This window comes from Falco biarmicus, chromosome 4 (genome assembly GCF_023638135.1).
Source record: "Falco biarmicus isolate bFalBia1 chromosome 4, bFalBia1.pri, whole genome shotgun sequence".
Lineage (NCBI taxonomy): Eukaryota > Metazoa > Chordata > Aves > Falconiformes > Falconidae > Falco > Falco biarmicus.
This window is the reverse complement of record NC_079291.1, coordinates 78,413,976-78,431,076: the sequence shown is the minus strand read 5'-3', so window position 1 is coordinate 78,431,076 and position 17,101 is coordinate 78,413,976.

The following is a 17,101-nucleotide window of genomic DNA, read 5'->3' as shown; positions in this document are numbered from 1 at the left end:
GAGCAGCTGCTATGCTGAGACTGCTGCACATAATTGCTGAGCACAATGAGCTCAGGGTTTGTTTGGGTTCCCTGCACCGTTCTTATCCAACTTGCTATCTCGTGCCTTCCCCTTACACTGTATAGCCTTTAGGACAGGACTATCTCATGTGTTGTGTGCAGCAACTGAAGTGATAAAGATCCTGACTTGCTTAGTGCTTCTAGGAATTACTGCAAAAAAAACCCCCATTTCATAATTATTAATGTGGTATGCATCAATGTGAGACATTTCATTGGTTTTAATAGGCTTTGGATCAGTTTCCTTAGTACCTCTGGCCTTTTTCGGTTCCATTATTCATGAAGGAACATGTTTAATTCAGAGTTAGGGACTGCAAATATATCTAGTGTACCTTGTGACGCTTGATGCTTTTATCTACAGTTACAGAAGTTATCCCTAAGCTCAGAGCAGTCTCATCTACGTGGATGAGTACATGGCAGACCCCCTTCTGAGGGTGCTTGGGCTTGTATGAAATAAAGGCCAAGTTCCTCCACCTGGTGTGGATGATTTTCTCTTGTTTGCCCTATGATGGGATGCGTTCCTGGAGCTTGTCCACTGCAGTGCACACCTTGGATCTAGAAGGCAGGCTTTGACCATGGACTGCCAAGGCAGCAACAGAGTTTAACAGGTCAAAACAAGGGTCATGCTCTGCTCCATCCTGTTTTCATTCAGGGACAGTCTTTTTGTCAACCTTCCATTATCTTTCCCCCAGCTTTTACCTAAAGATAAAAAGAAACAGCTTATAATTCATTACAGTTCATTAAAATGAAAATAAAATTTATTTTGCATCAAAATGAAAAAAATATGACTTGTTCATTATTAGCATATAAATGGTATTTTTTATGTCACTCTGCCACAAAATCACTTACATTTTCAATGATCACAGCACACAAAATTAATTTTTGATAGCCTTTTGTGATTTGGTTGAAAATTCTCATTCCTTTTTGTGCATTAACAGCAAAGTGTATCCACTGCTATTCATACCAAATTTTAGATAATGAAGCAATTAAAAATACATGGATTGAAGATCTTATCTCATTTTTCCTCTGGCCTATTTCTACTTCATTATTCATGAAGGGATATGTTTAATTCAGATTTAGTAATTGCAGATATATCTAGTATAAATTGTGCCTTATATTCTTTTACCCAATTTAAATTTATTTTAGCAAATAGATCTATGGGGAAAAAAGAGCAGGAAAGACAAAAAGGCAAAAAATACATCTCTGTGTTGCCAAACAAAAGCTTACAGTCTATTACTTGTAAAGTATGTCTGCAACTTGGGAGAAAGTTGATGCAAGGAAGCACTGTACTTGGTGTATTTATAACCTTGCATTCATATCAAATAGCTGAATTAAATTATTATGATTTGAAGCAGTTTGAGAGACCTCATGACTCAGTGTGACTGTCGTTCTGCTGCTTTTATCCACAAAGTCAAAAAGTCCCAAATCAGTTGAAAAGCAGAAGTAGCAGAGACATAAAACTAGATAAGTAGCAGAGCTGAAATACAGTTGAAGTGTTTTAAGGAAAGTAGAGCAACCTTCACTTGGCCAGAAAGTAAGAATGAGTCTGGATCATGTGTTTCCGTGTGTCTGCAGACACATGTAACTGCTTGATAAAATGTTCAGATCCTGAACACATAAGTCATGAGCACTTCCACTGGGTTTGGGATCCAAGGAAACAAAAGCCAGTACGTGTCGGACGGTGTGCTGGGAGGGGGCTGCCAAAGTACAGCGAGGACTGCTCCTTGGCCACATAGCTCCTGCCTTCCCCTCCTGTAAACGTCAGCCCAGGGGTTGGGTTAGGGTTGGGGTGAGCATGCCAAGGAAAAGACAGCTGACATGCACAGCAGGAGAGGGCTTGGACAGGCCAGCCGGGATCCCTCCAGGGCTGCTGCTGCTGCCCCAAATCCCAACTCACGCAGGGCGAGGTTGAATTCCTGAGCTGGGGCACAGCTGAGGTCTCTCTGTGATCTTGGGATGGTGCCTGTGGAAACTGCTTTTCATGGGGAGGCGCTAATAAGGTTAATTATATCCAGGAATTGTAAGGGTTGGTTGTCAGCTACTGCTGTCCCAGGGTCTTCTTGATGGGTTGTAAGCTGTTCTTAGGAGTTGCCACAAAAACCCCCTTGTCCTGAACCTTCTACAGAAGATGGGAAGGGGCATAACATGGGTGAGTTTCCAACTGTTCCTCTGACCGGGTGTCAGAGTGCTCTAGGAAAAGGTTTTGATTCAGTTGCTGAGGTCACAGGCCCAAACTTCCCTTTATACCAGTGGAACTTTTTGTACGTATGTCTCAGACTTGAAGTAGAATTTGTAGAATTAACAATTTGGATTTATTAAACATTGTGATCAGCACTTTCTGGTGCAATTATTAATGCAAATATTTCTGCCCAGTTATTCAATTAACTGAATAACTTGAAAGTGATGCATAGCCTTTCCTGTGTAGTCCTTGATTCATAATTTTAATAAGTTAATTAATTACAATCTTATTTTCTCTCTTAATGAATTCTGGTTTGCTCTGATGGCTTTGGAACTGTTATACATGTTTTGAATGATTCTCAGCTGAAGTTTCAGAGAGTTTTTATGTTTTATAGGAAATAGTATTTACTAACTATGGCTTTTCTGTGCAGACTTCACAGCAGCCACCAGCACTAACAAAAGTTCTACCTTCCACTCCATGTGTGCTCCACAAGGAAAATCCATCCCTTCATAGACAAGTATCCCTGTTTTACCTAGATGACGCTGAAAGGCATTGCTTTCAAAGAAATTACAGTGCATTCAGTTACTCTGATCAACAAAAGCAATGTTCCCTGACCTGCTGTGGGCAAACAGCCATTGGAAGCATGTGCCACAACAGGCTGTCAGGCCACAGCAGGATGTCTACTCTGCTTTTGTCTGCAGCATCACCTGTTCGTGACTTTGAATGTGTGCTCCATGCTTTGTGTCCTAAATTTGCTGGTAAGCATGTTAATGGCTACATCGGTTGAAGACTGCTGTTGGTTCTTCACACACAGATGAAATTAAATATAATGCAAAACTTTTCCAAGTGCATGACATCTGTTTTCCTGGAATCCTGTTTTTAATAAGTTCACTAAAAGCAGATTTTCTGGAAGTTTGAACTGATGCATGGAGGAACAACTTCTAGCAGGGTTCAGCTAGAGCTGACCCACTTACTGCTCATGGTAACCAGGCACTGTGGGGTGCTACCAAGCCAACAGTGTAGATTATGTCCCCTCCTATAGAAGAAGAGCTATGGTCACTTTGAGGTGCACCAGTTCCAGCGTGGCCTTATCCATAGCCACAATGTCTTCAGAAGTAAACCTGCTTCGACATGGCCTTACCCATGGCTGCAGCCCCTCTAGAGGTGTACTTGCTGTGTCATGGGCTTATCCTCCTCACCAAATGGCCCATATTTTTTTTCCGCTTTGGCATAGTGTTCCCCTTGCTCCAGCAGTTTCTCCCTGCTGCTTTATTTTTTTTTTTCTTCCTACTGTCCCCTGTTTGTATTTGGTCCTTTACTTTTTGCTGTATCTTTCCATATTTATGCTGATTTTGGAGAAACTAGGAGAGAGGCCATATGTTTGGGGATTTTTCCATTATCTCAGACCATATCTCTTCAATTTCCTCCTCCTTTTCCTATCCCCTCATTTGCCACATCAGTGTTTCTGATCTCTGCCTTGCTCTCCCATCACCACGGTTTCCTCCCTTTCCATTGATCCACTTTCCTCTATCCTTTTAATGGAGGGTGGCACGGGAAAAAAAAATCCCTGAGCTCAGAGCAGTCTTCTTCTCACCTTCCAGTGGTGCTGCAAAATAGGTGGCAAAAGTAGTCCTGGCAGATGTCCTTGAGAGAGAGCCAGAGGCTGGACAATAGAGAGGTTCAGAAACTGAGATAATAATCCATCTCTCTAATTCAGAACTGGGTAATTCAGATACCCATCAGACACGCTAGCTGATCATAAATGCAAGCTTGGCACAGGCCTAGATCTTGCCTCCTCAGTGTCCTAGTCGTCTATGAACGGTCATCTAAACAGTCACGCAAAGTAAGGCTTCATCAGCTGCTCTTCATTAGAAACTAATTAGAACCGTCACCCCAAGCTGAAAAGATATCTTTGAAGTACAAATACTTCCTCAGCTTTTCTTAATCAAGGCTTTCTTTTTATGCCCCTCTTTATATGCTGATTCCAGCCGGCACATGAACTAGAAATCCTGGAAGGCTAGGAGGAAAAACTCCTCTTGCAGTATTTCCAATTGGATAAAAACCAAAAATCCATTGGAAATCTTATGATTTCCAGCAAAATGTACTGGCCAAGAAAATCTGGAGAAGTTGCAAATAGGCATCCAGATGTCTGGATAAATCCCTGAACTGAAAAAAATCTTTGGAGGTTTGTTTATTCTTAATACAGAGACTAAAACCTTATTATTTATCAGTATTAATAAACTCTTTGAAGTGCATGGTGCCTAGAAGGTAAAGAATTAGCTGTGTTTCTTGCATTGATAAGCTTATAGGCCTGTGGGTTTGTCTGGCCTGGGCAAGTTAGGTAATTAAATTCAGGAATTTAGTGCAAAACTTATTGTTGGGGAGGTTAACAAAGAAGATACATGGAAGGGGTGATTTTTAAAGTAGTGATGTGAGTCTGAGGCAGGGCTGTGTTGTGAGAGGTATGTGTGGCTTTCAGAGCACACAGGAGAAAAAGAAGTTGAGGCAGAGAGAAGAAATTAACGGGGAGAGAGACATGTAGGTGTATAGGTCAGATCTTGTTATCTACACGGTCCGAGCTGCATCCTGGCAGAGCAGAAGACCATGAGGTCGTGGTCACCCTTGCTGTTGCCTGGTTCTTGTTTGCCCAGGCCAGCTGCACACTGCTCCATCAATTCACGTCTGTGCGCAGCTCAGCCCAGAGCTGCCTGGTTTGTGTTCTACACACATTTTTACTGTCCCAAATCAGGCTTTTATTAAGCACTATTTGAGCAGTTTTCAGAAAACCAAGCTGAAATTCTGAGCACAAATCCCATTACTGGCTTAAAGGGTCAAAACCTCCCGCTGCTTTGGACATTCGGCATACATCTATTTTAACAAGATTTATGCATGCATAAACTACCACTCAGTCTTTTGCTGTATAATTTTTTTCTTTTGCATTTGACAAATATTCTAGTAGGAAGGCGAATTCTGAATGGCAACATTTTGTAGAAGGTAACCTGTGCAAAAGACAGAGATATGTGAGGTATGGTCATCTCACCCGTCCCGCACTGGCCAGGTAATGTCCTTCACATGCAGCCAAGCACTGTCAGTGCTAGAAGTGGAGTGCAGGGACACCAGGGTCCCACACCACTCCATCCTTTTCCCTCATGCAGGGCAGGGACACCAGGGTCCCACACTGCTCTTTCCTTTTCCCTTGTGCACTGGTAGTCAGGGCAAATGGGCAGCCATGTGTCTCCCACTCTCCACACTACCCTGAGACGTGGTCAGAGGTGAAGAAGAACAGTACCTGAGACAGAGATCCAGGATGGGGACCTTATTTATACGTTTTTAAAATGCTTGCCATAAATTCACTGCAGAAAAGCTCAGATCACTGAAGAGCAAGCTATGTGATGTGGCCTTGCTATTTTATATGTTTTTGTTGTTTGCTCACTGCATCTTTATTAACGGCACTCTGTCAAGGTCGTTGCATTAAACATTGATCTACCTTGACAGCAGGAGCAGGGCATACATATTGAAGGGCAGGTGTCAGCCCCTTGCCAAAGGCATCCCTCTCTCACCCAATATTTAACTATATTTCTTAGGCTCCCAAGAACAATACATGGAAACAGCCCGCTGGTGCTGAGATTGCACAGAATTATACTGCTAAGTAAAGCGTGGTGAGGAGGAAAACTGCACTCCTGAATTTTGTACTTGGAAACCTGCCAGACTAGGAGGCATCTCCAACAACCTTGTTGCTCGCCTGTTGGGGTACCGGCTGTTTGTTCACCTTTACTGGGTGGGAGCTGCTTATCATTTCATAGCAATTCTCAAGGCTGAAGCCTGCTGACCTGTGTGAAAATTACCCAAAAGGCATTTCATAGCACTTGAAGATTCAGCTCTGCCCAGTCACGAGCTCACTGCCTCTAGTTTTGAAGGTGCTTCCTGCATGATTCTTTTATGCAGTTGCCACTTCATGATATGGACTCAATTTCTAAACTTTCTGGGATTCACTTGAAGTGGCCTCAGGGGAAGTGGCAGGTTCTGAAACTCTTGATGACTCCTTGGAAGTAATTCAGACACCAAATGTTGGTCTTAGTATTGGAAAAATGAGCAGTCAGAGGAGTCTGCCTGGCTTGGTGGTGACTGATGGAGGAGTCAGAATTGTTTGGTAGCCCTTCATGAATATTTGAAAAGGGCAATACTAATTGCTGTGTTTCTGTGAAGGGTGTGATGTGAGATACAGACGGGCAGGACATTTGTTTCTTTGGTTTCTTGTTTTTAATGTAGTGAAAGGCAATGAGAAACTTCACTGGCAGACAAAAAAAATTAAATCTACAGCAAGCTAAGAGAGCCGTGTAACCCTTGCAGCTACCTTTCTGAATGCTTTAAATTACTTTGTGCAAAAACTCACCGTATCTTCCTAAGTGGATCAGCCTATTCACAGCTCAGTTTCACTCGCATGCTCCCAAGTCTTCTAGCTCTTTAAGTAAAAGACCCATGAGATACTAATCCCCTAGTAGCTCTTTGTTCTTCCGAGCAGAGGCATTGCTCCCTGGGCTTTCTGTGTGGCTTTCCCACTGGGTTTCTCCTGATGTCTGCCCTTGCTCAGGATGTCTCACTGATGTAAAAATCAGTAACAAGCTGTTATGTACAGTGGAGGACATGTTCTTGCCACGTTACCGGTGACAGGAGCAGCCAGCCTGCTGGCAAGCATCCCCAGTGACATACTCCCCATCCCAGTCCAGCTCTGCAGTCAAGGGGCCACATCCCTGCCACACCATCCGTTCCCTCCCTGCTCCCTGGCTCTGCAGAGCCCGTGGAGGCTCTGCCTCATTGCCTGTAGCTTTTGGCTGGCTGAGCGAGGCTGAGTCTGTCTGTCTGGCAGCAGTGTCGGCTTTGGGAAGGAGCAACGGTGGGGCTGCAGGGCTGCTGCCATTCCGCTGCCAGCTGGCACAGCACAGGCAGGCGCTGAGTGGGGATGAAATGTGTTCAGATGAAATACCCCAGATAAAACGCCCCAGATAAAACATTCCCACAGCCCCACTGTACCTTTGCGTTTCCCTGGCTTCATAAAGCACCTAGACTTTAAGCTGTCTGCTCACTGCATGCTTGAATGTCTGATAATTTTTGTTTGCAAGTTTTAATTCTGGCAGAGGTTTACTGGTTTGTGTGTGGCTTTGTTGTTTTCTTTTTTTTTTTTATTTTGTTGAATTCTTTGGCTAAGGATAAGTTTGAGGTTTAAATTATGTAGTCACACTAGTATCAGTGTCTGTACAGTAACTACAGTAGTTTGTGGGCTTTGTAAGGTTTGATATAAACCACCTCATCTTGCGGCATTTATCATCGCTGTACTTATCCACTGAGCAGGACAGCCTGACACCCAGCATGCAGCATGATGCAACAGGGGGGCATGTGTGCACTGCAGGGGGAGTAGGACTTGGCCCATTTCAGTTCAGCCAGAAATATCACGTATTTTTCCCCCTTTTCACCAAGGTCTTCAATATAAGAGCTAAGACGGGCATTTGCAACTTTTTTCCTGAGGGCTGAACTCTTTCATATTTTAGTGTGAAAGTTTTAATCCAACAGTAATGCCTGGGTGTTGCCTGGTCCTCCAGGGACTGATGGTGTGTGTTTCTCCAAAAATGATGTGCCTGTTGCAAGCAATTGTTTTCTAAAGTCTGTTTAAGCTCTTGTTGGCTTGTTCTCCACAAAAAAACCCCACCCTGCCAGTACTTAGGCTGCTTCTGTGATGAAAGTTCTTGCTGTCATGTTAATTAATGCATTTGTCTTGTCGATTCTTTTTAGTCCTCCATCTACCTGCTCTACCCTTGTCTTTTCTCCCCTCTTCGGCTGGTGATCCGCTCTGGCTGGACTGCCTCTGTGGGTCTGCATGGGCACAGCACCAGCACCAGCAGATGCTCCTACAGAAAGAGCAAACATGGGACCACTCCAACTGCGTCTGGCCCAGTACGCCGTCTCCTCACTTTCAGTAGATGCTGGGGCAGTGCAGACATGGAATAGCAGACCTTGCTGCCTGTACCCTCCTCCTCATGTCCTTCATTCCAATTAGCAAGTTAGCAGCTACCTGCCCACTCAGTCTGATGCTGTGCCCATGCAAAGCCCAGAATTCTGTCCCTGAATGTGTTGCGTGCATGGTTAATTTTAGCCCTAATAGACTCTCCTGTCTAGTTTGAACCTTTTTTGTCCCTCCAAGAACAACTGAGAAAGGATCTGATGGAAGTTCTCACTATTGCGGGTATTCTTAGGTCTCCATCAGGAAAGGCATGGGAGTCTCTCCAGGCTATTACATCAGCCTCCTGAATGACTCACACTTGATGTCTGCACTTTCTGTTACTGGTGAGGAGACAGCTGGGTTGGAGAGCCTTGGTCAGCCTCATCTTTCCATGGGACAAAAGGAAGGCTGAGCCAGCTCATGGTGTCACCCCGGTGGGTTCAGTAGGGCGTATCAGTGTCCCAGGGGATGTTTGCATGATGCATCTTGTCTACATGGTGTTGAATAAAAATAAGTGGTCAGATATTTTTCTCCATCTTCTATGACACACCACCCCCCACGTTCTGTTTTTTTATTAGTCTGCTGGAATTTTAGTGTTTGTGCCAGTGAGACTACAGCAAAGGCTTTTTCAGCCTGTCCCATTGCTCATTCTGGAAAGTTGTGCCAATTTAATTCACTCATAACCTTATAATACCAGAAAATGAAGTCTAAGGTTTCTTTTCGTCTCTGTAGTCCTATGGCCTCTTCTTTTTCCAGCATTTGTTGGTTTATCTCTCCTGAAGTTTTATTTTCATGAGCTGTGCTCTTTCTGAGTGTGTTTCGCTCACGTTTTAGTCATGCTTTTGTGGTATTTTCAGTTTTTGAGCAGATGAGGTCCTAATAGGCAGGATATTAATTAACTCAGTAATACATAGTGAGTGATGTCAGTTATTCTTCAAGGTGACTGCCTTCAAAAGAAGGAAGATAACCTTTATGGGAAAATACAAGTGCCTTCATTTCCAGTCCAAATGGACAGAAAAGCCTGTGGATTGAATGGAGCCAGTCCCTAGATTCATCACTGGCATCAGCTCACAAGTTAAAAAAAAGTCAGGAAAAGGGAAAATGGGCTGTAGGCTGCAATCTGGCTGCCTTCTGGGTGCATGCCCACAAGCAGGGAGCTGGAGACCCCAGACCAATCGATCAAGGGTTATTCTCAATGCATGGGCGAGCCTCAGGCTGGCTGGTATTGCACAACACAGCTCAGCTGTGTGTCTGATGTTTGCTGTACCAGTAGCGCTCCAAAGCACTTAACAGTGGGGAAATAAACCAAACAAAAATGGGAAGCATGGAATAGTTAAAATCGTGGCAAAAACATTGGGTTTTGTTTGAGTGTTGAAAATAACCAGGGAGTTATAATATGAAAAGGTGGAGAAGGGCTGGTTTGAAATGATCTGTGCCACATGGGGAAAAAGCAAATTTAACCAGACTGAAAGGGCAGAGAGGGAGGAGGGAGCGGTGGGCTTGGACAGTCTATGGAAAGGGCTCAGGAGAGCCAGGAGGGGAAATGTCTCTGTGAGAAAATGGAACAAAAGGTGGTTTTGAAATGAGGGAAGCTACAGGACTCATCCAAAGGAAAGGAGAGAAAGTGTCATACATCTTCTTCACCCCCCTCCCCCCCCCCCCCCCCAATGATTTTACCTCATTTTTCAATTTTACCTCAACTTTTCAAACACAAGGGTGAAACTCTAAAGTAGGCAGAAACTCTCACTAAATTCTCATTGCTTTCTGCTTCCAGCCTCCCTGGAAACCCCTGAAGATCAAGCTCTCACAGTAATTCAGCACACATGCTTCTGGCCCCAAAACCTATCTGTGAACTAGGGGAGGTTTGGCCCCAGTCCGGGCAGCTGCTGGAGCAGCGTGCGAACATGAAACCAGAGTCAACTAAATGCCCTGGAGCTGGCGGGAAGGGTGGGCTCTGGCTTGCATGGCAACAGGTTAGAAGAATGGTTTCTGCCAATTCTGATTATCTTCAAATGGATTAATCTATCAGTTTGTGGTCTTTCTGCTGGCAGTATTTCTGAAAGGTGCAGGCATGCTTTTACAGGTGATGGGCAGCTTTCAGTCCTGCAAATCCCAGTGGAAGCGGTTTAGGATTATGGAAATTGGTAGCTCGCTCTAGAAATTCTTGTGCAGTTCTCTTAAAAAAGCACAAATGTTAAGGTTACATGTGTGTTTACTAAGTATTCAGGCAAACTCTAAGCACTGTAATCTGTTGCAGAATACAAAGGCTTTTCATGGGAAATGCGCTGTGTCAATAATTTTCAACATTAAGACCAGATGCTTTCTTACAGATGTTTTAAGTGTTCGTTCAACTCTGGAGAATACCCTGTACAATTTCTTACCTCTTCTAGTTTGGTAATTGTGCTGTTTTTTCTTCATTGGGTAATAGCAATAGAAACATCTTGGTGGGGTGAGAAGAATTCAGCTCAGCTAGGTTCTGAGCAAGTCACAGAATCATGGAACGGTTTGCGTTGGAAGGGACTTTTAAAGGCCATCTAGTCCAACCCCCTGCAATAAGCTTCAATTAGATCATGTAGACAAAACCCCGTCCAGCCTGACTTTGAATGTTTCCAGGGATGAGGCATCTATAACCTCTCTGGGCAGCCAGAGAATCCAGAAGTTGAAGTCCTTGAAGGAGCTGATGTGGGTCTGCACACCCTGAAGTTACTGGGAATCAGTGGTGCCCATTGAGGAGCAGAACTCATCAGTAATGTGTGCACTAAACAAATGATACACTTTCAGACAGTCCCTGCATAAGAGGGATTAAAAATAACGTGGAGAGGGTGAAAAGACAAGATAGCTCGATTTCATGCGTGAAAATGGAAACAGAGGTTAAAGGACTCGCTAGAGAGCATGCAGTGAGTCTGGACGGAGCACAGAACTGAACTGATGTTTTCTGATTCCCAAGATGGTGCTTTTATTCTGCAACAGGGACATTTTGCTTTTACAAATTTGGGGAAAATGGTCATATTCTTAAAAAAAAAAAAAAATCACCTCATTTTCAGTCACCTCTATGCTCAGATGCTTCCTTGAACCTGTTGGTGTTGGTAACAGCTTCTGAGCGAATTTAAATAGCGATTCCTATTTCATAGTGCACATTAACAACTGCTGTACATGTTTCAGTCACAGGCAATGATTAGTTACAGGAGAGACCAACTATTACTTGAAGATTGAGCCATGCTACCTTAAAGCTAAAAACCACTAAAAAATGACTTGTATACTGACCAGGAAACCTTCATGAGAACATTGTGATGTTCTCCAGTGGAGTACATGCCCTAGGCATGCAGTACATGACCTGCTTTACTGCAGGTATTTTTTCCCTCTGTGAGTGTTAAGTGCAGAAAGTGGCAATAGGAAGAATTTGTGGTTTGTAACCTATCTTCCCAGGGTGATCTGAAGACTCAAAAATATGTATGATGTCATTAAAGATTACTTTGAAAATGGTAATTTCCTTCCCTGGTTCCTGGATTATTGGGCACTGTTGTCCAGACCATGCAATACCTGAGCGTGCTGTGGTTGCATGAAATGACTCGACAGGGCACCATACCCTCTTGGGAATGAGATGAGTGTAGGGAAAGCGTTTTGTTTTGCCTTTAGCTCTTTAATCTCTAATGCACCACCTGACCCTGCTCTTCTCATTTGATTCAAGTAGCCACATTTTTTCTTGCTAGACTGTAGCCAGTTACGTGAGCATCTCTGGTCAGCTGTACAGGATGTCTGGCAGCCACAGGCCTCTTTCTGAGGAATATTCCCCTGAATAACGTGGTGTCAGAAAAAAGGAAAAAGCATGAGTTTGTATCACTTTATTGGACCTTGTGGTCTGTTGTGTCAGTGCCATTTGCGCTTGATGTTCCAGATTAAGCAAATCCCCAGATGGTGAAAGCCAGTAGTTTCCGCTGCTCTGATTTCACATGTGTGCAACACACAAGGTGATCCTAGTGTGAGATGAATTTGTTTGAAGAGCCACATTACCCTCCTTACGCTGTAGCAAATGCCTGTGGGATGCTGTTTCCAGCACACAGGGAGATCATCTTGTTAAGCTCTTTAGCAGATCAATCTTCCACCTTCTGTCTCATACAGCACGAGCTTTGGCTCCCCATCCGCAGTACCCACTGAAGCGGCAGCTATGCCTCAGTGAAGCCGACTTCTGTCAGCAAAGATGACGACTCCTCTTCTGTGGCCCCCATCCCTCCATAATCCTCTCCTGAAGCTGCTGGTGGTTACCTGCCGTGGTTACAGAAGCGCTGCCCCTGGGTGGGAAGAGAAAGTCCCTTGTGCTGATATTATTTTAGACCACCGATGCGAGGCTTCAGCCTTCTTGTGCTGCACTCTGAACAGATGTTAGAAAAACTAATTGAGGCATTAGCTCCTGCAGATGACTTCATCAACCATAGTGGCATTTTGCAGCTAGAATAATCTCCCTTTAGCGCTTTAGTCGTATCACTTTTGCAATTAGCAACACGTTTATAGCACTGAAAGAGACTGATAAAAGCATTCAGGTTGGTTCCTGGTCACTGAGCAGCACGGTTTCTAACACTCACTTGAATGGGTTTGTGATGCTTTGGGCTAAAGAAGAAATGACATTGACCTTTAAGAAACAGCCAGGGAATTGTTAGACTGTGTGGGATTTAGGAACCACAATGCCTTCTAAATTCTGTGGGATTTGGTAACATAACTCTCACATCCCTTCAAAAATCCCATTGTTAGATTTCACTGAGAGCAAATTGATTTTTCCTAGAATCATAAAATAATGGAGGCCGAAAGGGACCTCTGGATGTTGCTGCCTTCAACCCCTTGCTTGAAGCAGGTACTTCTAAGTGTCAAACTCTGCTCTTGGCATGGTGCTGCAGTGGGGGAGAGCTCAGGAGCCCTGAAAACACTACAGGGAGATTTTGGTGAGGCACTAAAAATGGTCAAGAATAATTAACTGATACTAACTTTTGAATGATCCTCCCCAGTCTGAGCTACTGAGCCCTCCTCCAGGGTCTTCTGCTATGTAAAGGGGGTTTTGGTATTTTCTGTTCTCACTGAAATGGTGTTGGAGTTTGCACTAGTGAAGCGTTCGGCTAAGTGCTGCAGGTTACCCTTTGAGACTGAAACTGTACAACAGCACTTTGGAAAGCTGTGTGGGGACAGATTATTTCCTCCTTGAGTCCCAGGATTGTTTAGAAAGGTGACATAAACATACTGTGCAACTGCTTCTTCAGGCACTGATTCCAAATGAGGGATTGAGTTAGTTATGGCATAATCTCTTTTATTATATTCCACTGTTATTCCTTCCTTTGTTATTTGCTTGACTTTTCTTTCCCATTTCTAATTTTTTCCCAACCTTCCTCTGCAAAAGGAAAAAAATCCTCTTTAAAGCAGCTCCTTTCCCAGTTGCCATGATTAACTATGATTTTTCCGTCCTTTTCTTTCTGGCCCACAACCCCTCTCCCTCCACAAGTGCCTTGTGATGCCCTGACTCTGTCAGGCTGGGGGTCTCCGTGGCAGTGCTGAGACACGTGCTGGTGGTGTCCCCGTCCTGTGCTGGGTGAAGTATTCAGATGTATCTGAAAAAGCATCTGCTGCTTCAACACATAAAGGTACTTGTTCAGGATATAGGCTGCCGTCCTTTGTGTTTGCAGAGAAGCCTGGCTTTGAACCCCAGGGTGATACATCGGCACGCAGCCCGTGGCTGACGGAGAAGCCCTGTGGACACAGTCATTCCCAGGGGAGACCTGTTTAGGTGATACTTATTCGCTGCTCCTAGGATGTAGGAGGTGGAAGTAGGTGCTCTTTGCCATCCCAGGCGTTAACAAGACGACAACTAGGGATTTTTTTTTTTTTTTCCAAATTAAAAGCGTGTATTACTTACTAATATAAACAAAGAACAAAATGGACCAAAATCTGTGGTGAAATATTTAAGTTCTTCACATCTTTTTCATCTCTGTACCTCCAAGGGACAACGCACTGTCTGAGTCTGGCTTTGTAGTGCCGGATAGCAGCAGTATTTTGTCTCTGCTTGTAGCACTTCCTCAGCCTCCAGCTATGTGCTGCTGCCAGCTGAGGCTCCCGCGCAGGGGGAGCGAGTGCCTGGTGTTGAATCCCAGCACGCTCATAGCACAACCACTTGTTACCAGAAGCCTGAATTAATCAGCTTGGAAAATTTATTAGATTAGTGATGAATGACAATGACCCAGAGAATGAACTCTGACCGAGGGACTGAAACAGAAGTTGGGCTTCTGCTTGTCCCCAGGAGAATTTGAAAATGTTTTATGCAGAAAAAACCCTGCAACAAATGGCATCACAGAAATGTGGGGACTGCTCGGGGGCTAAGAAACGGTGAACATTAAGGTTAGATTTCCAAAGGCATCTATTTCTTTTCCATCCGCAGCCCCTCTGGAAAGTCAGTGCAGAGCATTTTACTGTTCCAGCTCTTTCACTAGGTGAAAGAGAGGGTGAACAGGCACACATCCCTCTGGAAAGATGAGTTTTTAGGGGGCTACAATGGATGCAGAGGCCCCTGTAGCCTCTACTACCTGTAGCTCTGCTGTGCTGACCCTGTTCTTTGACAAAGCAGCCCAAAGACCGCAGAAGCTGGGTTTAATGAATATATATGGGCTGTCTTTTGCATGGAGGTATGGTAAGATGGGAGAAAGAAAATCATACCTTCCAGACTCTTTTTTTCTGGAAAGTTACAGAAGTAACTCAGAATGTGCCCGGATAGTCCCGCACGTGAACTTTTTCTCCAGGTGTCTAAGAGACGTTTTCATTGATGAAGGTGTCTTGTCTCTACATGTGTGCAGAACTGCAAGCAGTGCAGAAAGGTTTTGCATTCGCAGCCAGCAGAGGTGACATGCCACACAGTACAAATAGGATGCCGGCACAATTCTCTGATGTTCTTACACAAACTCATAGCAAAAAGCTTTCCCTTTCTGCCTTCTTTCATGTCACTGGTTGCTGTGCAGACTGACCCCCACGTACTGTTTCTGAACTGGGGAGTGCTCCTTCCAGCTCACAGGGCATTGCCCCTGGATGATCATCCTGCAGCTGCTCCTCAGGCTGTCTTCTGCATCTGGCCTGAGGATGCCAGAACAGCTCCCAGGCGTGTGTCAGGCACAGAGGTTTCTGTACTCAGCTGGAGAAACGAACTGCACAACCTGAAAGGGGACAATCTGTTTACTGAGGTCCATGTAGTATCACAAAACATGAGAATCTGAGAATTACAGACAGGAGCAAAGAACAGAGACATTAAGTTTCCAGTCCTGGTCTTTTTCTGTGTTATTGCAGCAGGAAGAAAACCCACTGTGACAAATGGACAGCCGAAATAAGAAATGCCATTACAGCAGGCTGCTCTATTACAAAAACATGTCTGGGCAGGTAAAACAAAGACATGTGGCTTCCTTATCTTATATTAAAAATGGTCCAAGTTTCACCTTCAAGGTACAGTGTTTCATGGCTTGTAATTTGTAGTGGATCTATGATTTCTCAAATAAGCTAGCTTTTTTTCCTTCCATATGAACATGAATTTAAAAGCAGAGAGTAATACTATCTAGGGCTAATTCATTCCTGGAGATTTTTTATCAGGAGCTGCAGTCTTCATTACCTGAATTTTCTATTAGTTGCTGGAAGGTGTGCATTTCTCATAGAAACTATCACATGAAAATGTGAATAACACAATAGAAAACTGGGGAGCGAAAAAAAGTCTCTGACCTTCCCCTCAGACGGACTTCTATAGATGAAAAAAAGCAAGCCCCAGTAACAACTTCAGGTCTACTTACGTGTTTCTGTAATATCGTCATAGATTTTGAGCTTGGTTTTTTTCTCACTCCAACACTTTATTCTTCTGTCACCACAAGCAGGTCCTTGAGTGACTTTCTGGGGCTGCCCAGAGTGGCTGTGTTTGCTTCGTGGTCTGAGCTTTGGTGTGCTCGTCTGTGGTATAGTGGCAGCCTCACCTGTCCAGAGTCTGACAAGATGTTGTGAACTAAGCTTTACTGAAGCACTAGGGAATATGAGCAGTGATGCACCTATATGGCAATGCCCCCAATCACCGGCAGCAAACACAGGATCGTAAGCAATGCCATGGCTTTGGTACTGCCAGGGGCACTTGGTGTCCAGGTCATCTGGCAGCCACAGCCAGTTGTGCAAATACCTTTTTAATGTGGGTAAGAGTTGCAGCACACATAGGCTCCACCATGGCAGTGAGGTCTGAGAGAATCATACTTTCCTTACGTGGGTAATGCGGGCAGCATCCTGCCTGTGATGCCAAAGCTGGGCAGAAAGCACAGCATCATCAGTCTGGCTGTGCTGTGATGGTTGGTGGTCAAGGGGCAGAGTGTCAGGAGGCAAAGCGTCAACGTGGCTGCTGAAATAATATAGAAGCGTGCTGTAAATAACACCTTTCATGGCCAAGATACCATCTACCACTTTGTGCCCTACACCGTTAAATACTGGCAGGAAAGGGACCCTATACACAAATGGCAGAGCAGAGCATGCTCAGTGCTGCTTGACAAGAAAACTTCTTTCATCATCAGTGTATGATCATGAAAGCATCGCCCAGCGTAAGGGAGTGAGATTTTTGGACAATTCTGTGAATTTGAGCAGAATGAGGCTGCAGAGAAGCAGGTGAAATTACAATACATGAGCTCACACAGGCACCTCAGGTACTTTGATGACGTGTCAGATTGTGCTTATGGTCAAATCGTGGTGGATGGATGGGTCTTCAGGAAGGAGATAGGTGTATGGTTATGTGAGTCCTGAGGGTTTCTAATTGCAAATATTATTAGTATTCTTATTGCATTAATACAAATACTAATATAATATTGATATAACATGTAATATATTAAG